At 45.6% G+C, this 23,928-nt stretch overlaps 1 long non-coding RNA gene across 1 annotated transcript in view; it reads right to left on the bottom strand.

Annotated features, from left to right (window-relative positions):
- Positions 1 to 23,529, bottom strand: part of LOC148142418 (uncharacterized) — a 313,258-nt gene extending 289,729 nt beyond the window's left edge. The window contains exon 1 of the long non-coding RNA XR_015752092.1: positions 23,421 to 23,529. This is a non-coding gene — a long non-coding RNA (uncharacterized LOC148142418). The remainder of the gene's footprint in view (positions 1 to 23,420) is intronic.
- Positions 23,530 to 23,928: the final 399 nt, after the last annotated feature.

The raw sequence follows: 23,928 nt of genomic DNA, 5'->3' as shown, positions 1-23,928 counted from the left end.
AGACCCACATTGTTTTTCTCCCCCCCAATCTGGAACCTCTTATTTATTTTCCCCACTCCGACCTCTGATGAGAACCATCCTGCACACACTTGCCAAATCATATCTGGTTGAACGAAAATGAACCAAATTAGAACTCTAATTACAGGCCGACCTCTGTCCGCCTGTATAACATTCCTGAATCTTCACAAGAGTTCTGATGACTTTCTGCAAAATGTTTCCCCATTGATACTTTGACCACTTGTCAGGATACCAGTGGAGGGGCCATTCCCCGGGGACCTGCTTTCAGAGGGAGGAAGCTGCCAATGACAGATTAATCCCACACACCCAAGGCCTCCCTCCCTGGCACTGACCATACTGCACATATACCAACAATTGGCCAGCACTGTGCACGTGCACTGGTCTCCCCTCCTACAGCACATGCCCCACATCACATAGGAGCCTGGGTGATTGATAGCAACTGCTGATCAATAGAATGGAGGGGGCGGGGCTGGAGGACTGGGGTAATGGGATTGTAAACAATGAATGGATGTGGAGGATACTGGGGGATGGATAGGTCAGTGAGGGACAGGAGCTATGCAGCAGCAGGAGGGGATCCTGGACAAACTGAGCAATGGGAGAGTCTGACAAGAGAGAGACTACAGGAAGGTTCTGTTTGGAGGCTGGGAGGTAGTATGACCTGGAGGCTTTGGCATGTTTTCCATTCAGCCTCTTCAAAGATGCTGTTACTCAACTCTAAAACCGATCCTCCTGGTCCAGAGGTAAGGACACTACCACCATTTCTTGGTGGGCTAGTGGAAAGAAGGGAAGATTTTCTCAATCTCACTCACTTGGAAACTCCATGAGCTCCGCCCACTTACTGTCTATGGTGGGGATGGAGGAGACAGAGAAGATGGCAGGGGGATTAGGAATAAAGGGACTGCATTTCAAAAGGAACTCACCTGTGTTGGTGATATCAATAAGATTCAATACACAGTCACTAACACAAAGCTGGTGTACGTGAACTTTATCCAGAATATAAACACCCATAACTGGGTGACACAGACCCCACTGTACAGAGTTAAGCCCTGGATATTAATAACAGCTTTGTGTTTGAGAAATCACTTCTCATGAACTTGAGTCAATTTTTTTGAAGTAACAACAAAGAGGATTGATGAGGGAAAGGCGGTGGAAATGATCTACATGGACTTCAGTAAGGCGTTCAACAAGGTTCCCCATGGGAGACTGATTAGCAAGGTTAGATTTCATGGAATGCAGAGAGAACTAGCCATTTGGATACAAAACTGGTTCAAAGGCAGAAGACAGAGGGTGGTGGTGGAAGGTTGCTTTCCTGTGACCAGTGGGGTGTCACAAAGGATTGGTGGATTCACTACTTTTTATAATTTATATGAGTGATTTGGATGTGAACATAGAAAATATTGTTAGTAAAATGACATCAAAATTGGAGGTGTAGTGGACAGTGAAGAGGATTATCTCAGATTACAACGGGATCTTGATCAGATGGTTGAATGTGCTGAGGACTGGCAGATGGAGTTTAATTTAGATAAATGTGAGGTGCTACATTTTGGAAAAGCAAATATTAGCAGGATGTATACACTTAATGGTAAGGTCCTCAGTAGTGTTGCTGAACAAAGAGACCTTGGAGTGCAGATTCACAGCTCCTTGAAAGCAGAATGGCAGGTAGATAGGATAGTGAAGAAGGTGTTTAGTATGCTTTCCTTTATTGGTCAGAGTACTGATTATAGGAGTTGGGAAGTTATATTGTGGCTGTACAGGACATTGGTTAGGCCACGCTTGGAATATTGCGTGCAATTCTGGTCTTCTTCCTATCAAAACAATATTGTTAAACTTGAAAGGGGTCAGAAAAGAATTACAAGCATATTGCCAGGGTTGGAGGATTTGAGCTACAGGGAGCGGATGAATACACTGTTTTCCCTGGAGAGTCAGAGGCTGATGTGTGACCTTATAGAGGTTTTTAAAATCAGTAGGGGCATAGATAGGGTAAATACACAAGGTCTTTTCCCTGCGGTGGGGGAGGAGGCACGATGGGGGATGGGAGACAGAGGGGGGAGACCGAGAGGGGAGGGTGACCGTTATTTTGTAGATCTACAACACAACCCTGTTCCTGTTTTCTCCCCATCCCCTTCAATCCCTCTGAAGGGCTCAGAACAAGTGCACAGCCCCTAGAAAGTAGAGCTTCAGGGTGATCCGGTGCTGAAGTTTGCATTTGGGACACTGACCTTTCTTGATCTGTGCACTTATCCATAAATGGACCTGAGTTCAATTCCACTGTACTGGATTCATGTCTGTGGGCACAGATGCTCCTGTCTCTGACCCTGACTCGTGGATCCCCTGTCACTATAGCTCTGCCATTCTCCCTCCTCCAGTTCTGTGCAGCGGAGCTATCTGTGGTGTCATGAACCTGGCTGTTGTTGATTTCCCCTGAGAGTCCACCCCACCTGTCTTCCCCCCCCTTATAGAATCCCAGGCGGTGCACAATATCTGTTTGAGAAGGGGAATGATCACTGGGGAGCCCTGCACTTCCTTCCTGAGCCTTTTACTTGATCTGATGGTCACCCATTCCCTTTCTGCTTGTGTAACCCTCACCTGCAGTGTGCCTAACTCACTAAGCGTGCTGTCCATAACATTCTCAACAGTGAGTCCACTCTCAGCTCCAGGTCTGAAAAGCAGTTTCCCAGTAGCTGCAGATGGACACACTTCTTGCACACACAGCCGTCAGGGAGACTGGAAGTGTCCTTTATTTCCCACATTGTATAAGAGGAGCACACCACAGGTCTGAGGGCTCCTGTCACACGTCTCCCTAGTTTCAGCTAGTTACTCTCCTTAAGAGAATTTAAATGAGCTAGCAACCTTTCTTTACTTCAAACATTTCCACGATAATCTAAAGCTCTGATTTTTACTTAAGCTGACATTTTATACTTTTAAAAACTGTTAAAAAAACTCAGCAGGTTTCACTTACAAACTGTCTGTTCCCATTGGGACCATGTGAACTAAAACTGAAGCTGAGCTTCATCTTCTCCCTGTCTCCCCTCCCTCTGTTTACACCCAACTCCAAAACACTCTCATTGAGCCAAGCAGCCCTCACAGTGCAGCCCTGTCATTTTTATTGTCTGCTCATACCTACACTGCCCTCAGCCTCCTGTACTGTTCCAATGCATCTCAATGGGCGCTCAGGGACAACATCTCATCTTTCAGTTCAGCCCTTTGTAACCCCAGAGTCAACATAGACTTCTGCAGTTTTTGAATGAACGGTTGTCAGAATCTGCAAAATTCCACCTGACATGGTGCTGGAATTTGAGTCCATAAGGAATTTTAATGAGAAGTTTGCAGGGAATTGAAAATAAGGAGTTTAAAGATTAACATCATGAAGTGGGAGACTGGGACCAAATCTGACAGTTACTACAAAGAGACGAGGTGTAATTTGGATAAATCTGTGCTCCCTCAGGGCAATATCTCCTTCCTCAGCTGCAGGGCCCAGAACAGAGCACAAACTCAAGGGTGATCGAGCCACAAATTTGAACATCTTTCTGCTTTTTGCTTGAAAAAAATAGATACTTTCTCACAGACACGCCTTTCTCCTTTCCACAGTTAAATGTCAATGGTATTCAAATCCTGATGACCCTGCTGACGATAGAAAATTGCTTTTAAGATCCCTGTCTCAATTATTCTCAATTAATATCCTATAAAATGAATTCATAAAACAAAGCTCACAGTCAATGCAAGATGAATAGTGAAGGCAAGCATTTCTCTTGGTATGTGTTTGGCGTGTAAATGCTCCTCTTCAAATAACCCCTTCCCCACCCAGGAAGAGGACATGTCCATGTGCCTCGCTGTACCTTGCCCCAAATAAAGATGGCGGCCATAACCCAGGACCTATCACTGACTGAGGGCCACAGCCATTTTCCCATTGGCTGTAAACGTGGTACCAAGAGTTTCTAATTCAGGCCTAACTACCTGTATAGAGTGTAATTAAACCCTCCCAGTATATGATTTAGAGATGCCGGTTAACAGACAATCAATTTTTCAATGTATAATTTCAATTACAACACACTGTAAATTTTTGCTATAAATTCTGTGTTACGATTGAGCCCTCCACTATCACCTGAAGGAGCGTCGCTCCGAAAGCTAGTGTGCTTCCGATTAAACCTGTTGGACTATAACCTGGTGTTGTGTAATTTTTAACTTTGTACCTCCCAATCTAAACTGGATCCAACTCCCCTTTCCCGTTTCCTCCTCCTGCATACACCCAGGGCCATTCGAGGTCCAGTGACCCTTCTTCAGAACCGTCGGCAGCTGTGAAAATTAGAATCCCTATAATGTGGAAACAGGCCATTCGGCCCAACAAGTCCATACCCACCCTCTGAAGAGTTTCTCAACCAAACCCATTCCCCGTCCCTATTATTTTCCATTTCCCCTGACTAATGCACCTAACCTATACATCCGTGAACACTGCGGGAAATTTACCTGGGCCAATTCACCGAACCAGCATATCTTTGGACTGCAGGAGATAGGGGTTAAAGAGTAAATAATAGGTTGGGACAGAGTCCAAAAGAGACAGTAACATTTGGAAAGACAAAGGAGTGAATAACAATCTGGCTGGGAGGGTGCATAGCTGTTAATGGAGGGGACAGGAACCTGTGTCTGGCAGCACAGCAGTGGAGGTACTGGAAATGGCAGCTGATGATCTACGTTCTGCTGCAAAACAGACCCTGAGCTTCCAGTTGCCTGTCACTTTAACACATGAGTCCGTTCCCTGGCCAACATCTCTGTCTCATGCTTACTGCAGTGTTCCAGTGAAGCTTGGTGCAAACTGGCAGAACACTCGAGAACATACCAAAACGCCCCGTATTTCAAGGACTGCAATGTCCCCTCCTATGTGGAAATACTCTCCAGTGTTTCGCCACCACTTCCCACACCTCTATCATAGAGCAACACCTCTCCAACTGCAACAAGGATAGAACCCCCCAGTCCTCACCTTCCACCCACGTACAACGCATCATCCTCCGCCAATTCCATCACCTACGATCAGATCCCATCAGAGATATATTTCCCTCTCCATTCCTTTCAGCATTCCGCAGAGATCATTCCAAGTGAATTCCTAGTCAGATCCATGCTACCCACCAACTCACCCTCCACTTCCAGCACCTTCACTTGCCAATGCAAGAGGTGTAAAACCTGTGACCACAACTCCCCCTGACCTCCAAAAGGACCCTCCCACATCCAGCAGAGATTTTCCTGCCATCCAAACACCTCACCTATTATGGTCTTTGCTTTCGGTGTGGTCTCCTCTCCACTGGGGAGTCAGGACACCAACTTGCGGAATGTTTCAGGAACATTTCTGGGACACACGCACCAACCAACCACACCATTCTGTGGCCGACCACTTCAACTTCCCCACCCACTCCGCCAACGACATGCAAGTCCTGGGCCACCTCCACCACCAAATCCCAGCCACCCGACGCCTGGAGGATGAAAGCCTCATCTTCCACATTGGGACCCTTTAACCACAGAATCAAGGTTTCCTCATCTCCCCTCCCCTGCCTTATCTCAGAACCAACCATCCAACTCAACACCACCCTCTTGAACTGTCCCACCTGTCCATCTTCCTTTTCAATTATCCACTCCACCCTCTCTCCATTACCTTTCACCTACATCTACCTATTGCCTTTCTAGCTCCCTTCCCACAACCACACATATCCCTCTTATTTATCTCTCAGCCCTCTTACTCCGCCTCCCCAATCCCGGCATTTCTGATGAAAGGAATATGCCCAAAACGTCGATTCTCTTGCTCCTGAGATGCTGCCTGACCTGCTGTGCTTTTCCAGCGCCACACGTTAACGCAAGCTGGAAGAACACCAACTCATCTTCTACTTGGGGACCCTGCACCCCTCTAGCCCCAGTATCAAATTCAATAATTTTAGGTCCTGAACTCTCCAATGTCCTAGCGCCCTAGCCTCTTAACCCACACACCAGGCTTGTTATTACAACCTACCATTACATGTTACCTATGGTTAGCCACTAACAGTCCCCATAAACAGCTATTCATCCTTCTCCAGCCACATCGTTATGCACTCCTTTGTCCAACTGCTCCCATCTCTTTGAACTCTATCACCACCTATCATTTACTCCTTAACCCCTACCTTCTGCATATGAACAGACATTTCTTTTCAGTAACATCAGTTCTGAGGAAGGGTCAGCGGATCCAAAACGGTAACTTTGATTTCTCTTTACAGATGCTGTCAGACCTGCTGAGCTTTTCCAGTATCTTTTGGTTATTGTGTGAGATTTACAGCATCCGCAGTTCTTTTGGTTCTAATTTACCAGGAATTTCTAATTCAGGTCTAGCAGCCTAAAACCGTGCGTTTATAAACCCTCCCAGTACACAATAGCTCAATTTCTTCCCCAGACTTTGCAGTTTCTCCCACTCCCTTCACACTCACTCGGTCCTCCTTCACCGTGACACTGCGACTGCACAGCTTATGGCCACATGTTGGCCTGCTGGACCCCCCCCCCCCCCCCACCCCCAATTCACTCCCATTGGCTGGAGGATCACGCCAATTCTCCTATTGGTCTGAAGCTGCTGTCAATCACCCGGGCCTCATTGTGACATGAGTGGGTTCTTCCCAAGAGCATCGGATGCCGAGGGGTGACCTCATAGAGCTTTATAAAATCCTGAGGAGTATGGATGGGAAAAATAGACAAGGTCTTTTCCCTGGGGTGGGGAAGTCTACAACGAGAGGGTCTAGGTTTAAGTTGAGAGGGGAAAGATTTAAGAGGGACTCTAGAGGCAACTTTTTTCACACTGAGATTGGTGTGAGTATGGAATCTTCTGTTCAGGGAAGTGGTGGAGGTTGGTACAATTACACCATTTGGCATTTGGATGGGTATGTGAATAGGAAGGGTGCAGAGGGATATGTGCCAAGTGTTGGCAAATGGGACTAGATTAGGTTGGGATATCTGGTCGGCATGGAACAGTTTGACCAAAGGTTCTAATTCCATGCTGTATGTCTCTATGACTCTGCCCTGGGATGAGCTTCATCATTCAGAGTGAATGGGGCAGTAACACCGAGCACAGGGGTTTGGGGCTGTTCAGCCCAATGGAGCTGTACTCTCCCCCTCTGGAGATGGTGCCAGTCTATCCCAACTCACCTCCCATTTGTCTGTAGCCCGACAAATCCTTCCTTAAAAAAGTTAAATTCCAAATTTGTTTTGACAATAACTACTGAATCTGCATCCAGCTGTCAGTCAAACTGTTCCAGATGCTCAGAACTTACTGAGTAAAATAATCTTCACATTTTTAACCTGCATTATTTGCCAGTTACCTGAAGGTAGTTACTAAAAATTGTGACGTTAATAATTTCTCCCTGTCTCTCTGTAAATAAAATATCCTGGAAAAAAATCTGCTCCTGGTCGAAATCACTGCCTAACCTTCTCAGCTCCAAGGAGAATTATCTGATCTTCTGCTAACTCTCCATAAAAGAGAAAGCCATCTACATTTTAGTAGTGCCATAAGGATGTGCAGCAGAGAAACAGACCCTTCGATCCAACTTGTCCATGCCGACCAGACATCCTACATTAATCTCATCCCATATGCCAGCACTTGGCCTATATCCTTCTAAACTTTTGCTAATCAAATACAACATCTCAAAGGCATAATTGGGTAATTGTACCAGCCTCCACACTTCCTCTGGCAGCTCATTCCATAAAAGTACCATCTTCAGCTGGAAAACATTGCTCCTTAGATCCCTTTTAAAACTTTTCCCTCACACCTGAAGCCTGTGCCCCCAAGCTTTGGACTCACATATCCTGGGAATAAGACCCTGAGATTTCACCCTATCCATACCCCTCACATTTGTATCCGATGCTCCAGGGAAAACAGCCCAGCCTATTCACCCTCTACTGATATAGCTCAAACCCTCAAACCTGGCAACATCTTTGCAGAACTTTTCTGAACCCTTTCAAGTTTCACAATATCATTCTGATAGCGGGGAGACCAGGACTGAAAGCAGAATTCCAGAAGTGGCTGAATCAATGTGCTGTGCAGCCGCAAAGTGGCATCCCAACTCAACTACTCAATGCACTGACCAGTAAAGGCAAGTACACCAAACACCTTCTTCACTACCCTGCCTATGATTCCACTTTCAAAGATCTATGAACCTGCACTCCAAGGTCTCTTTGTTCAGCAACAATCCCCAGGACCTTCCCATTAAGTGTATAATTCCTGCTCTCATTTGCTTTTCCAAAATGGAGCACCTCACATTTATCTGAAATAAACTCGATCTGATAATCCTCAGCCCATTTGATTGAAGTCCCATTGTACTCTGAGTTAACCTTCTTCACTGTCCAGTGCACATCCAATTTTGATGTCTACTGTAAACCTACTAACTATACCTCATATATTCACATAGAAATCATTGATATAAATGATGAAAAGCAGTGGACCCAGCACCGATCCTTACACCATATTGCTCATCACAGGCCTCCAGTCTCCAACCTTCCAGCCAATTTGTATCCAAATAGCTGGTTCTCTCTGCATCCCATGATGTCTCACTCGTTAACCAGCCTGTTATGTGGAACCTTTTTGAATGTATTTCTGAAGTCCAAGTTAGTGATTTATGTACAAAGCCATGCTGACTATCCCTAATCACTTCTTGCCTTTCCAATTACATATAAACCTGTCCTTCGGAATTCCTTCCAACACCTTGTCTGCCACTAACCTCAGGCTCATCAGTGTATTGTTCCCTGGCCTTTCCTCATCACCTTTCTCAAATAATGGCGCCTGTCTTGCCGCACCTCGCCTGTGGCTATCAGTGATATAAATATCTCAGCGAGGGGCCCGGCAATCACTTCCCTAACTTCCCACAAAGATTTGGGATACACCTGATCAGGTCCCACAGATTTACTCAGCTTTATGTATAAGACACCCCGTACAACCTCCTCTGTAATATGGACAGTTGTCAAGTTATCACTATTTATTTATCCAAAGTCTCTAGCTTCCATATCCTCTTCAGTAAAAGCTGACATGAAATCCTCAGATAGTATCTCTCCCACCTTCTGTGGTTCCACAGACAGCCTTGTTGATCTTTGAGAGTCCCTATTCTCTGCCTGGTTAATCTTTTGTCCTGAGTGTTTTGTAGACTCTCTTTGGATTGTCCTTAAGCCTCTTTCCCCCCACAGCTATCTCATGTATCCTTTTTGCCCTCCTGTTTTCCCTCAAGTGTACTCCTACTGCCCCTATACTCCGAGGGATTCACTCAAACCTAGCTATCTGTACCTGCCATATCCCTCCTTCATCTTTTTGACCAGACCCTCAATTTCTCTAGCTGAAAATGTGTTGCTGGAAAAGCGCAGGAGGTCAGGCAGCATCCAGGGAACAGTAGAATCGACGTTTCAGGATTCCTGAAGAAGGGCTTATGCCCGAAACGACGATTCACCTGTTCCCTGGATGCTGCCTGACCTGCTGCGCTTTTCCAGCAACACATTTTCAGCTCTGATCTCCAGCATCTGCAGACCTCACTTTCTCCTCAATTTCTCTAGACACACAGCATTCTCTGAACCTACCAGACTTGGCCTTAACAGGAACATACTGTCTATGTTCTCTTGTTGTCTCATTTTCACAGGCCTATGGAGGCAATGGCAGATGAGGACATGGAAACAGTCATTCTCAATAAAGATGTAATGTTGGGAAAGATAACAGCCCAAAAGTACATTGCTCTCCTGGCCGTGATGGAATGCATTCCAGGAACTAAAAGAGATGGTGAAGGGTCTATTGTCCTTCCTTGCTCAAGGGATGTTTATGCTGCAGCTGTACAGGGTGCTGGTGAAGCCATACCTGGAGCACTGTGTACAGGTTTGATCTCCTTACTTCAGCAATGATGTACTGACACTGGAGGGGGTGCGGAGGAGAGTCACTAGTTTGAGTCGGGAGTTCAGAGGGTTGGTGTATGTGGAGAGACTGAATAGACTGAGACTATACATTGGAATGTAGAAAATGGGAGGTTGGATTTGAAAAAATAAAATTAAGAAGGAAATAGATAAGAAAGAAGCAGGGAGGTAATTTCCATTGGGGGTGGCGGGGGGGGGGGTCAGCCTAGCGAGAATAGCATCAAAATAAGGGGGTATCTGATTGAGGACAGAGTTGAGGAGGAACTTCTTCAGCTAAAGGTTTATGAATCTGTGGAATTCCCTGCTGAGTGCAGCAGTTGACATTATCAACTTGAATGTCTTTAAGACAAAAGGTAGATTTGTGAACAGGAAAGGAATTAAGGGTTATGGTGAGAGAGCAGGGAAGTGGAGCTGAGGCCATGAAAAGATTAGCCCTGACCTTATTGAATGGCAGTGCAGGCTTGAGGAGCCAGATGGCCTACTCCTGCTCCTATTCCTTCTGTTCTTATGTTCCCACTTTCCAGATGTCCCTTTACCTGGAGGTTGCAAAGAAATATTGAAAGTTCTTGCCTTGTACCGTCAAAATTCACCTTTGTCCAATTTTGAACACCAACTTTTAGATCTGGTCTATTATTTTCTGCAACTATTTTAAAACTAGTAGAATTATCGTCAGAGAATCCCAAGTATGGTAGCAGGCCATTCAGCCCATCACATCCACACTGACCCTTAGATCCTCCTACCTTACCCCTGTAACGCTGCATTTCACATGGCTGATCCATCTAGCCTGCCCATCCCTGAACACTGTAGGCAATTTTACATGGTCAATCCACCATGTGGATTGCCCATGTGGGCGGCATGGTGGGCGGCACGGTGGCACAGTGGTTAGCACTGCTGCCTCACAGCGCCAGAGACCCGGGTTCAGTTCCCGCCTCAGGCGACTGACTGTGTGGAGTTTGCACATTCTCCCCGTGTCTGCGTGGGTTTCCTCCGGGTGCTCCGGTTTCCTCCCACAGTTCCAAAAGATGTGCAGGTCAGGTGAATTGGCCATGCTAAATTGTCCGTAGTGTTAGGTAAGGGGTAAATGTATTGGTATGGGTGGTTTGCGCTTCGGCGGGTCGGTGTGGACTTGTTGGGCCGAAGGGCCTGTTTCCACACTGTAAAGTAATCTAATCTAATCTAATCTAATCTAATCTAATCACCCAACCTGCACATCCCTGAACAATATGGGCAATTCAGCCTGGGTTATCCACCCAACCTGCACATCTTTGGACTGTGGGCGGAAACCAGAGCACCCGGACGAAACCCAGACAGACAACCTCAATAAGGTGATCATCCTGTTCTTATTTCCCAGTTCCACCCAAGTAAGTTCACCGGGTGAACTCACACGAATATCCTCCCTAAGCACAACAATAATGTTATCCCTAATCAAAAACACCATTCCACCTTCTCTCTTATCCCCCTTTCTATCCTTCCTCATACATCTATTCCCTGGAATATTAAGCTGCCTGTCCTGTCCAACCTAAACCATGTTTCTGTAATACCCACTATATCCCAGTCCCATATTCAAAATCATATCTTAAGCTCATCTGCTTTCCTTGTCAAACCTCTTGCCTTGAAATAAATGCAGTGCAGTGCTATCAAAAGGACAGACTGATGGGCAGAGGGGTGTGGTGAAACGGTTAAAAATTATGTCCCAATACATGTGTGAATCTAACCGGAATGGAGGTGTTGCTTAGTCCCGTGTGAATCTTATTACACACCTCCCCGTGTGAATCTTCTTATCTGTATGTAACCAGAATGGAATGTGTTTTTTAGCCTTGCTCTGCTGTTCACATGAATGTTTATATCTGGAAAAGAGTATATCAGCTGGAAAAGTCTCCAGTTCGGGAGTCTGCTCCGGGGTTACGTTTAACCGCCGAGCGTGGGTTGTTGGCAACCGCTCTACGAGAACTGACGGCTCCCAGTTCCGGTAACATGTAGAGTGAGTATAAGCCAGACCCGGGAGTCTGCTCCGGGGTTACGTTTAACCGCCGAGCGTGGGTTGTTGGCAACCGCTCTACGAGAACTGACGGCTCCCAGTTCCGGTAACATGTAGAGTGAGTATAAGCCAGACCCGTTGTAAGTATGAGACCTGGTTGTGGCGACGCTGCGGGGAATAAAATGCTCATATTCTAGCAGACTCGCCTCTTGGTCATTTGTTCTGTGTCAGACTACTCTCCTACGAACCTGACCTTGAGAATTTTTAAAAACATTTTGGCGCTGCTAGCAGGGTCAATCGCAATTGAGGAGAGATTTTGATACAGAACAATGTTTTGGAAAAAGACTAAGAAACCAGAAGAACAAACTGTGGAGGTCCCGACCGTCCCGGGATGGCATGGACCGTGGCATGACGTGGCAGTTTGTTTGAGAAATGGTGGGGGGCGACCGGAGGAACCCCAGGGTCGCTGCTGTCCACCCTTGAGAGGATCCCAGTCCTGCCGAAGAACCCCTTGCCTGGGGTACATCGGAGGATGTGGGCATGTCCAAAAAGCTGAAGCGGAGTTAACAGAATTGAATGGGATTGAACTGAACTGAACTGAGTGGAACTGAACTGAATTGAACTGAAGTGAATCAAATTGAACGGAACAAAATGGAACTGAGCTAAATTGAATTGAAATGGACGGAACTGAATTGAACACAATTGAATTGAACTGAACAGACCTGAACTGAGCTGAATTGAACTACACTGAATTGACTGAACTGAAATTAACTGAAACGAATTGAACTGAATTAAGCATAATGTAACACATGTATTGGGCCAAGCAGTGGAATGTGGTGAAACGGTTAAAAATTATGTCCCAATACATGTGTGAATCTAACCGGAATGGAGGTGTTGCTTAGTCCCGTGTGAATCTTATTACACACCTCCCCGTGTGAATCTTCTTATCTGTATGTAACCAGAATGGAATGTGTTTTTTAGCCTTGCTCTGCTGTTCACATGAATGTTTATATCTGGAAAAGAGTATATCAGCTGGAAAAGTCTCCAGTTCGGGGAGTCTGCTCCGGGGTTACGTTTAACCGCCGAGCGTGGGTTGTTGGCAACCGCTCTACGAGAACTGACGGCTCCCAGTTCCGGTAACATGTAGAGTGAGTATAAGCCAGACCCGGGAGTCTGCTCCGGGGTTACGTTTAACCGCCGAGCGTGGGTTGTTGGCAACCGCTCTACGAGAACTGACGGCTCCCAGTTCCGGTAACATGTAGAGTGAGTATAAGCCAGACCCGTTGTAAGTATGAGACCTGGTTGTGGCGACGCTGCGGGGAATAAAATGCTCATATTCTAGCAGACTCGCCTCTTGGTCGTTTGTTCTGTGTCAGACTACTCTCCTACGAACCTGACCTTGAGAATTTTTTAAAACAAGGGGGTGGGATGGCTCTGTTGGTGAGGGATGACATTCAGTCCCTTGCGAAGGGGGAGATTCAGAATCAGGAGATGTAGAGTCAGATTGGAAGGTGGCTAATGTCCCAATGTTCCAGAAAGGTGGGAGAGAGAAAACAAGGAATTGTAGACCGGTTAGCCTGATGTCAGTGGTGAGAAAGATGCTGGAGTCAGGATTCGTCAGAGTCAGCATGGATTTACAAAGGGGAATATACTGACTTGGATTGAAAATTGGCTGACTGACAGGAAGCAAAGAGTAGCGATAAACGCTTCCTTTCGGAATGGCAGGCAGTGACTAGTGGGGTACCACAAGCATCGGTGCTGGGATCGCAGCTGTTTACAATATACATTAATAATATAGATGAACACATTAAAAGTAATATTAGCAAATTTGCTGATGACACAAAGCTGGGTGGCAGGGTGAAATGTGAGGAGGATGTTATGAGAATACAGGTTAACTTGGACAGGCTAGGTGAGTGTACGGATGCATAGCAGATGCAGTTTAATGTGGATAAATGTGTGGTTGTCCACTTTTGAGGCAAAAACAGGAAGGCAGATTACTATCGAAAATGAGTCAAGTTTGGTAAAGGGGAAGTACAACGAGATCTAGGTATTCTTGTACATCAGTCAATGAAAGCAAGCATGCAGGTACAGCAGTTAATGAAGAACGCACACTGCATGCTGGCCCCCATAACAAGAGGAATTGAGTATAGGAGCAAAGAGGTCCTTCTGCAGCTGTACAGGGCACTGGTAAGACCGCACCTAAAGTATTGTGTGCAGTTTTGGTCTCTACATTTGAGGAAGAGCATTTTGGCTGTTGAGGGAGTGTTGGGTAGGTTCATGAGGTCAATTCCCGGAATGGCGGAATGATCATATGTTGAAAGATTGGAGCGACTGAGCTTGTATACACTTGAGTTTAGAAGGCTGAGAGGGGATCTGATAGAGACCTCCAAGATTAGTAAAGGGTTGGACACTCTGGAGACGGGAAGCATGTTTCCAGGGAAGGGTGAGTCCAGAACCAGAGGACACAGTTTAAAAATAAGGGAGAGGCCATTTAGAACAGAGTTGAGGAGAAACGCCTTCACCCAGAGAGTCGTGGACACATGGAATGCTCTGCTCCAGAAGGCAGTGGAGGCCAAGTCTCTGGATACTTTCAAGAAAGAGATGATTAGAGCTGTTAAAGATAATGGAATCAAGTGTTACGGAGATAAGGCAGGAACAGGATACTGATTGTGGACGATCAGCCATGATCATAATGAATGGTTGTGCTGACTCAAAGGGCAGAATGGCCTATTTCTGCACCTATTGTCTAGTGTACCTTGTCAGTCCTACCTCATTCTGTGCCTTTCCCTTACCTGTCTAACTTCTCAACTGTACTAGCCTCAGACTTACCTCCTTTCTCACTATCTCTTTTGGTTTACCCCCACGCCCTTACTGGTTTAATGTCACGCGAGTAGCACTGGCAAATCTCCCTGCTTGGATATTAGACACCTTCCAATTCAGGTGTAATCCATCCTTCTTATGCACGTCAAATCTACCCCAGCAGAGATTCCAATGATCCAAAAATGTGAATCCTTCTCCCCTGTATCAGATCCTTAGCCACGCATTAATCTGCTCGAGGAGAAAGTGAGGGCTGCAGATGCTGGAGATCAGAAGTGAAAACGTGTTGCTGGAAAAGCACAGCAGGTCAGGCAGCATCGCAGGAACAGGAGAATCGACGTTTCGGGCATAAGCCCTTCTTCAGGAAGGCAAGGCAGGCAAGGGCAAGGCACAGAATGAGGTAGGACTGACAAGGTACAAATAGACAAAAGGTGCAGGAACAGCCCTTCCTAAAGAAGGGATTATGCCCGAAACATCGATTCTCCTGTTCCTTGGATGCTGCCTGACCTGCTGCGCTTTTCCAGCAACACATTTTCATCATTAATCTACTCTACCCTGCTATTCCTACTCTCACTAGCATGTGGCTCCGGGAGTAATCCAGATATTACTACACACAAGGACTTGCTTATTATCCACCAGGCTAATTTGCTATATTCTCTCATCAGGACTTCATCCTTTTCTCTTATGTCATTGGTACAAGTATACAGTGACGTCCCACTGATCATTCTCCCCTTTCAGAATATTGTGCACCCTCGGAGCCATCCTTCACCCAGGCAGTAGGGAGGCACCACCCCATTCTGAGGTCTCACTGTTGGCTGCAGAAACTGCAGTCTGTGCTGCAGACTAGCGAGCCCCCTATCACCATCGATCGCATGGAACCTGATATACCTCACATTACACTAAGAACTTGGATGTCAGTGCGATATTCCCCTGAGAATCTGTGACCCCCGATGCTTTCCAAAACAGTATACTTGTTTGAGATGGAAATAGCTACAGGAGACTCCTGCACTACTTGCCCTCCCCTCCTCCCTTTCCGTGAGGAAACCCATCTACCTGACTGGATCGGCAGTTTTCCTACCTTTCTGAAACTGTCACCTATCACACCCCCCCGGCTTCTGTAAATTCTTCATTACCTTTAACCATCGCTCCATCTGGTCCATGAAATCCTACAGGATTTGCATCCTCACTTCCTGCAGACAATCAGGATCATTGAAACTTTCCTTAATCTCCTACATCCAAGAGGAAGAGCACATCACTGTACAAATGGCCATCTCTGCACCTTAACAGTCCACAGACCCAGAAAAAGGCACACAGTCTTACAGCGTTACAAAACACTACTCTAGAATAAATTAGTATCAATATTTTATATTAAAAAACTTAATCAAAGTATCATAAGATGTGTATTTGAAGAAACAAACCGTCGCTCTACTGAATGTTGTAGCTTTACTGAAATAAAACAGACTAAGATTTATCTTTGAAGAGACCGAAACCAACAGAGCTGCGAGTCACAGATGAACAGCACTAAACAGAACCTTCGCTTAAATTTGTCCATGCCGACCAGATATCCGAACCTAATCTTATCCCTCTTGCCAGCACCTGGGCCATATCCCTCTAAATCTTTCCTATTCATGTCAAGTATCCAAAAGCCTTTAAAATGCTATAATTGTCAGCCTCAACCACTTCTTCTGGCAGCTTATTCCATACACGCACCACTCTCGACGTGAAAATGTTGCTCCTTAGTTCCCTTTTATATCTTTCCCCTCTCACCCTCAACCTATGCTATTTCTGGACTCTCGTACTCAGGGAAAATACCTTGTCTGTTTACCCTATCCATGCTACTAATTATTTTATAAACCTCTACAGAGGTCACTCCTCAGTCTCTGATACTCCAGGGAAAAAAAGCCCCAGCCTTTTTGCTCTCTTCCTGCAGCTCAAACCCTCCAACCCTGGCAATATCCTTGTAAATCTTTTTTGAACCCTTTCAAGTTCCACAACATCCTTCCGACTGACGGAGAACAGAACTGCACACAATATTCCAAAAGAGGCCTAACCAATGTCCTGTACATGACCTTCCAAATTCTATACTCAATGCTCTGATCAATAAAGGCATGTATTCCAAACACTTTCTTCAATATCCTCTCGACCTGCAACTCTACGTTCAAGGAAATATGAACCTGCACTGCAAGATATCTTTGTTCATTAACACTATCTAGGAATTTGCCACGAAGTGTATCAGTCCTGTTAAGGTTTGCTTTTCCAAAATGCAGCACGTCACAATTATCTGAATTAAACTCCATCTGCCACTTCTCACCCATCTGAACAACATCCTGTTGTAATCTGAGGTTACCCTCTTCGCTGTCCACTGTACCTCCAATTTTGGTGTCATCTGGAAACTTACTAACTGTACCTCCTACGCTCATATCTAAATCATATATATAAACGACGAAAAGTGGTGGAGCCAGAACTGATCCTTGCGGCATTCCACTGGTCACATGCCTTCAATCTGAAAAACTACCCTCCACCACCAACCTGCCTTCTACATTTGAGCCAGTTCTGTATCCAAACGGCCAGTTCGCCCTGTATTCCATGAGATCTAACCTTGCTAACCAGTCTTCCATGGGGAATCTTGTCGAGCGCCTCACTGAATTCCATAGATCATGTCCACCTCTCTGCCCTCATCAATCCTCTTTGATACATCTTCAAATAACTCAATCAATTTTGTGAGACATGATTTCCCACACACATAGTCATGCTGACTATCACTAATCAGTCCTTGCTTTTCAGAATACATGCGCATCGTGTTCCTTAGGATTCCCTCCGACAACTTGCCCTGCATCAATGTCAGGCTCACCGGTCGATAGTTCCCTGGCTTGTCCTTACCACCTTTCTTAAATAGCGGCACCACGTTAACCAACCTCGAGTCTTTCGGCATCTCACCTGTGATAATCGATTATACAAATATCTCAGCAAGAGGCCCAGCAATCACATTCCCAGCTTCCCACAGAGTTCTAGGGTATTCCTGATCAGGTGTTGGGGATTAACCAAGCTTTACGGGTTACAAGTCACCCAGCATGTCCTCCTCTGTAAGATGGACATATTCTACATGTCGACATCTATTTCTCCACATTCGATATTGCCCATGCCCTTCTCCACAGTAAACACTGATGCAAAATATTCCGTTAGTATCTCGCCCATCTCCTGCGGCTCCACGCATAGGCTACCTTACTGATCTTTGAGGAGCCCTATTCTCTCTCGAGTTACCCTTTTGTTCTTAATGTATTTATAAACACCCTTGGGATTATTCATAACTCTATTTGCCAAAGCTATCTCATGTCCCCTTTTTGCCCTCCTGATTTCCATCTTAAGTATACTCCTACTGTCTTTAATGCTCAGGGTTTTTTTGGATTTTTGGATTGGAATAAATGCAAAATATTCCATCTTGATAAAACAAACGAGGGCAGACTGACACTAATTAAAAACAGGGCCTCGAGTAGTGATATGGAACAAAGAGGCCGAGAGGTTCGGGTCTTTCAAGTCTGTGTCACATGTAGACAGGGTAGTTAAGAAGGTGCCTAGCACACTTGCCTTCATTGCTCAGACTTTTGAGTACTAGAGTTGGGACGTTACTTTGGATGTTGGGGAGGCTTTATCTGGAATTCTGTGTCCAGTTCTGGTCATGCTGATATCGGGAGGACATTATGTAGTTGGAGCAGATTCAGAAGAGATTTACCAGGATGTTGATGGGAATGGATAGTTTGAATTATAACCAGAGGCTGGATAGGCTACGACTTCTTTCACTGGTGCGCAGGAGGCTGAGGAGTGACCTTATTAGATGTTTCTCAAATCATTGAGGGGTGGTATCAGTGACGTGAACAGCAGGTGTCCTTTCCAGGAAGGGACGCGATTCAAGACTGGGTACATACCTTTTAAGGTGACAGCAGAACGGCTTTAAAAAGGCGTTTGGGATTTTTTTTTATTTTTGTTCAGATAATGGTTTATGTGTGGAATGAACTATCAGAGGAAGTGGTAGTTGTGAATCAAATTACAATTTTAGGGTGGCTCAGTGATTAGCTGTGCTGCCAGGGCTCCAGGTTCGATTCCAGCTTTGGACAACTGTCTCTTTTGGACTTGCACATTCTCCCAGTGTCTGCATGGGTTTCTTCCAGGGGCTTCAGTTTCCTCCCTAATGAGAGAGCAGCCCTATGGTCTGGTAGGACAATGCTGCCTTTACCTTTTACACAGTGATGCCACTGTGTCTTTGGGATGGGGAGAGGGAATGCTGAAGGTGGTGGATGGGACACCACTCAGGCACAGTGCTTTGTCCTGGAGGATGTTCACTTTCTTTAATAGTGTTGGGGGGTGCACTGATGCAGGCAAGTGGAGAATGTTCCAACACAATCCTGATGTGTGCCTTATAGAAAGCAAACAGACATTGGGGAATCAGGGGTTTGGGGAAACTGAGGTGTTCTCCTTGTAGCAAAGGCAATTGAGAGGAGCTGTGACAGAGGGGTTTAGAAAAGTTACACGTTGTAATAATAAACCTTATACCAATCAGCTCATTATACAAGGAATTCAGGACACACATTAAAGGTTTGGGAAGATTCAAAGGAGAACTTTCATGCAGTAAATGGGATTCGGATGGAATACAATACTCACACACAATGCGAATATCCAGGTCCTGATGAATTGACTAATTCAGAGTTAGGTGTTACAATGACTGAGATTACCATCTGAATGTCCACCTGTAGTATCCTGTAATACAAGTTTATAAAATCCATCGCTGTCAGTTCAGGTTAGAAACTCGCACCATCCCCTCCTCCTGGCCCAGGATGAATGGACACATTACCCCTTGTGGAGGTCAGCAGTCAGTTCAGGTGGAAATCTATGTGGGTTTCCAGGAGTTTCCACCTTGGAATTTCATGTGACTGAACAGGGCAGATCTTTGACACAGGGGACAGAATATTCCAAGAGTCAGTGAGATGTGGAGAGCAGGATTTGCTTCTTTTTTTTCCTTCCGTGCTGCCGCTGTGCCTCATCAATAAGACATGGGGTGAGAAAGGCTCATGGAGCTCGATGGGCACGTTGCCTCCATTCTGACCAATGGGCAGCAAGCTCCTCCCATAGAGTATCTCTAAAAACAGAGCAACTCTGCATGCTTCACACTGCCCAGTGCTCCCAGTAAATGTTTAGAAGGGGTGGGGGGGGGGAACTCCTGGAAAAGGCATAACTGAAATGTTCTAAGAGGATTGTGAAGAGAGAGAGATGCACAGGAGAAGGGGGCAACAAATTGTCAAATGGAGTATAATTTGGGAAAAAGTGAAGTCGGTCATTTTGGAGGGGATAATAAAAGAACAGAGTGCTATTTACATGGTGGAAACTGTAGAAAGCTGCACCTCAAAGGGACCAGGAGTAATTGTGCAGGAAACACTGAAAGCTAGCAGATTCTGGGTCAGTCACGAAATCAAAGGTTCATTTCAGATTCATCAAGTTTAAGGTAACACCGACACGGGTAAGGGGTTTCAGTAGCAATGGAGCTGGGGTGAGGTGGAGACAAGCAACATTTGAGAGTTTGGAATTCCTGGTGTTTGTGATTGCGTAGATGTCTGATCAGAAGGTCACCTTGGGGTTACAGATATGACAGCAATGTTGTGAAGTCTAGTTCTATCTCAGACTGCACCCAGTGAGAGGGAGGCGCTCAGCAGTAAGGGAAAGGAATTTGGAATAGCAACTGAAGGTAATGGGCTTAACCGTAACAATGTTTCTTTGGAGGAAATTGCAGTCAATCGAGTAGTGGGAATGTGATAAGCAGTTTGGTAACTGAGTAACAGTGGAGCAATGGAGAGGGATGATGGGGAGGGAGAGCTGGGCATCGTCAGTGTACATGTGAAACCTCACACTGTGCTTTTGGACAATGTCACCTCCTGGCAGTGCGTAGGTGAGAAACAGGAGGGACTAAGGATAGATCCTTGAGGGACACCAAATACAAGAATTCAGAAAGGAAAGGGAGAGTGGAGATGGAGCAGGATTTACAAATGATGGTGAGGTCAAATGTTAGTTTTTTTTTCTGCAGAATGGATGAGAAGAACATAACCAGAAAAGACAGACAGACAGACAGAACAAGGAACAATACCTGTGAATTGGCGAGGGGGAGTAGTGAAGAGGAAACAGAATTGGAATGTCTGTAGTTTAGCGAGACTCGTAAAAGATCAAGGTGAGCTCTGATAAGACTTGACAAGAGACTGGAGAAAGATGTAAGTTTAGGACAAAAATCAGGAACACCATGTGAGGCAGTTTGTCTTGGTGGGATAGTGGGAGGGAGGGAAGCAGCAGATCGGATTGTCTCAGTCTTAGTGACAGAGAAACTCATTGTGCTCTTTACTCTTATTGTTGGAGGGAAGGATGAAGGAGACAGGATGATGGACAGTGTTTTACAAAGAAACAAAACCAGGGATAGTGATAGTTAAAATGATTGAACAAACCTAATGTATTTAACTTTTATCCAGAATATTAAAATGTACAACTGAAGTCCTTGCTCGCATCCCAGTTCGGCAGATGGTAGAATCTGTATTCAAGAAAAAATAACGAATTAGGAATCTCCTGATCTCCATGGAACCATTGTCAATGGTGAAAAAAATCCTGCCAACCTGACAGTCACCCAACAAGCTACTCACTGTATTAATCACTGCAAAGTCTCAACACAGGAATGAAACTGGAAGGACCACTTGGCATCTAACAAGGCAGTAGAAAATACAACCACAAAATCAGCCCTCTCGACTCTGCAACATCCTGCTCAATAACATCTGGTTTTTTGTGTGCCAAAACGTGGTGAGCTGTCTCACAGACTAGTCAAGGAACAGCCTGACATAGTCATACTCACAGAGTAACCCCTTACAGATAATGGCCAGACACCACCATCACCATCCCTAGATAGACAGTGTGATGATGGAAAAGCACAACAGGTCAGGCAGCATCCGAGGAGCAGGAGAATCGACGTTTCGAGCCTAAGCCCTTCATCAGCCTGACCTGCTGTGCTTTTCGAGCACCACACTCTCCACTCTGATCTCCAGTATCTGCAGTCTTCACTTTCTCCTGAAATCTCTGGATATGTCCTGTCCCACCAGCAGGACAGACCAGGCAGAGGTGATGGCACAGTAGTGTACACACAGAAACCATTTGCCCTGGGAGTACTCAGCATTGACTTTGGGCACCAGGAAGTCTCATGGCTCCTGCTGATTACCACGTACCGTGCTCCCACAGCTGATGAATCAGTGATCCTCCATGTTGAATAACACTTGGAGGAAGCACGGAGGTAGTAAAATGGTGAGAAGCCTACTCTGGGTACAGGATTTCAATGTCCTCTACCAAGAGTAGCTCAGCAGCAGGATTACTGACTGAGCTGGTTGGGTCCTCAAGGACATAGCTGCTCAACTGGGTTTGCAGCAGGTGGTAACGGAACCAGCAAGAGGGAAAAACATAAAAGATCTTATCAGTATGAATCTGCCAGCTGCAAATGCATCTGTCCATGACAGTATCGGTAAGAGCGACCATCCCACAGTCTTTTTGGAGACAAAGCCTCACCTTAAAGTTGAGAAAAACCTCCATTGTGCTGAGTGGTACTAACACTGTGCTAAATGGGACAGATGTAGGAACTCAAACTGGATATCTCTGAGGCACTGTGGGATAACAACAGCAGCAGAGATTACAGATTGTACTCCAGCACAATCTGTAATCTAATGGGTTTGTAGTGATAGCTTGTGCTCCAGAACTTGCCACCCACCAAACTACGTACCGCTCCAGCACTGGCACCGACCGACAATGTGGAACATTGCCCAGGCATGTTCAACACAAAAACACAGGGAAAATCCAACTCAGGCAATTTCCCTCTGTCAGTCCACACTCGATCAGCAGTAAAGTGATGGAAGTAGTCATCAACAGGGCTATCAAGCAGCAGCTGCTCAGCAACAGCCATCTGAGCGACACTCATTTTAGGCTCCACCAGGACCACTCAGCTCCCGATTGTGTTACCGTCTGATTCACAACCTGACAACCAGCTGAATCCCAGAGGTGAGGTGAGAGCGACAGCCCAGTCCCAATCCAAGATCACTAATTCTAGCTGGTTCTACCCTTATCTCAGCTCATATACTGAAACTCTCATCCATCGTGTGTTAATTCCAGACTTAATTATCCAAACACACTCCTGGCCTCCATGTAATCTCAAGAAAAAAAATGAAAGCTCTATCGCCCACGTGCTCACTTCTCCCCAAACATGTTCATCAGTCAGAAGGCTCCTATTCATAAGCAACAACAATTTAAAATTCTCATTCTTGATTTGATTCCTGGCTGTTATCATCCCTAACTCCCTGCACCACACATCCTTTGTCGAGGTCTCAACCCATTTTCTTCGAGACTCCCAAAGATTTGTTCATTCATTACTTCAACTGTGTAGCTGATTTACAGTTACGAAAGCAACATGGTCTGGAATTTGCAGAAAAAAACCTCACAGGTCTGCTTTCTACCTTTAAGACATCCCTCAAAACCTGCTTTTTGGCAATGCTTTTGGTCACCTGACCGAATATCTCCATCTCTGGCCTGATATCTAAAGTTATCAATCGTATTTTTATGAAATTATAAGCATGATAATAAAACTACAAACTGTTGTTGATTTGGACATTATCGTCAGATCTTTACTGTTGCTGAATGAATACTCTGTAATGTCTCTTACCCAACCACATTGTGGGAGCACCTTCACCACACAAACTGCAGCTGTACAAGAAAGTCAAACATCACCCTCTCCACAAGCAACAGGGCTTTGGCATTAATCACTGCTGTCTGTGGAAGGAGAAACACAGTTAATGTTTCAGGAAGTGCAAAATGGATTACAGGGAATGAAAAAGAAAAACGTAATCTGATAATAGAGCAGCACATGGTCAGGGGCTGGGCCGCAGTGAAAAAACTCATTTACAAAGGGTCTATAAAAGTAATAATACAATACTAAACAGACCAAAAATACGCCCATCGTTCGAGACTGAGGAAGCTAGATATTGACAAAGTGGTGATGAGGGAGCCCAGAGGTGAATCAGAGCAGTATTGGCTGCGATGATCCCAATGACTCTATACCAGAGAAAGGCTGCACATGCGCCTGGCTGCACCTTGCCCCCTACAAAGATGGCAGCAGTGCACGTGTCCAGTGAATCGTTGTCCCGAATAAAGATGGCGGCGCTCACTCAGGC

This window comes from Chiloscyllium plagiosum, unplaced genomic scaffold (assembly GCF_037043375.1).
Source record: "Chiloscyllium plagiosum isolate Xiang-an unplaced genomic scaffold, Cpla_swu_hap1 HiC_scaffold_29, whole genome shotgun sequence".
Lineage (NCBI taxonomy): Eukaryota > Metazoa > Chordata > Chondrichthyes > Orectolobiformes > Hemiscylliidae > Chiloscyllium > Chiloscyllium plagiosum.
This window is presented reverse-complemented; position numbering and strand designations above follow the sequence as displayed.